This window comes from Pteropus medius, unplaced genomic scaffold (genome assembly GCF_902729225.1).
Source record: "Pteropus medius unplaced genomic scaffold, Ma_sr-lr_union100, whole genome shotgun sequence".
In the NCBI taxonomy this organism is placed as follows: domain Eukaryota; kingdom Metazoa; phylum Chordata; class Mammalia; order Chiroptera; family Pteropodidae; genus Pteropus; species Pteropus medius.
The window spans coordinates 206,028-207,361 of record NW_024348534.1 but is presented as its reverse complement, the minus strand read 5'-3'; positions in this window follow the sequence as shown (position 1 = coordinate 207,361).

The following is a 1,334-nucleotide window of genomic DNA, read 5'->3' as shown; positions in this document are numbered from 1 at the left end:
GTGTTTCAATTCTTAGCATTTAAAGAAATATCTGTCAAATACTAGCTGAACATGGGTGTATTAGTCTGTTCAGGCTGCCGTAACAGAATAAAACAGACTAGGTGGCTTAAAAAACAAAAATTTATTTTCTCACAGTTCTGGGGGCTGTAAGTTCAACATCAAGGTGCCATCATGTTGTGTAGGTCTCAGCCTATTGGTAGTGATGCTGTTAGATAGAAATACCTGAGGCACTCACCTGGACTGTACTATTTCCCCAACTGGAGCCAATGTTGTGGCTGGATCAGCCCTTATGGTTCATATTATGATTTCAGGACACACCTCAGTAACAACCACCAGGGAACTTTGAAAAATGCTTATTACTCACAGATTTTGGAGGGTACACAGCATTACCAAGGCCACACAGCAAGGGCATGGGAAGAGAGAGAGGGTTTGGACCTGGAGCCCTGCCTTTATTAGGGTCAAGGGCGGCATGCCTAGTGTTTCATAGATTAATTCCTTGTTGGTAAATTTAAAACATAAGAGCAGGAATTGGGGTGTGGGAAGGAAAAAGCAGGGTCACTCTAGAAGTTTGTTATCTAGGTTAACCAGGGCTTACTAAAAGGGAAATTTTTTGGGTTGGGGGTGCATGATTTCTTATCTAGTTGTTTTGTTAGTAGCTGTGGCATACAGCTGACAATATGTTTAGATTACATGGATGTCTTTGAAATGGATGCCTTAACAACCAAAAGTTTAATGTCAGACACTGACGCTATACATTAGCATGGTTTCTGGTGAGACCTTTCTCCGCAGCTTGTACGTGGCTACCTTCTCACTGTGTCTCACATGCCTCTTCTCTGTGTGCATATGAAGATATTTCTGATGTTTTATCTTCTTCTTATGTAACCATAATTACCTCACTAAATACTCTATCTCCAAATGCAGTCACACTTGGGGGTAGCGCTTCAACATATGAATTTTGAGGAAACACAATTAGGACCATAACACTCTGCTCTCTTTTATATGGCCTCACATGTAAAATATATTCACCCCATTCCAAAAGCTCCAGAGTCTTAAGCTGGATTCCAAGTGCTGAGTCATCCTGAGGTAAAATTTCTCTCCAGTTGTAAAGCTGTGAAACCAGACAAGTTATGTGCCTTCAAAATACAATGATAGGATAGTCATAAAATAGACATTCTCATTCCAAAATGTTAAATAGGAATGACAAAAAAAGTAATAGGTCCCAAGCGAGTCAAAAATATAGCAAGGCAAGTTTCATTAGATCTTAAGGCTGGATAATAACCTTCTTTGGCTTGATGCTCCTCCTTCTGGGCCTACTGGGACTGCAGCAGTGCTCC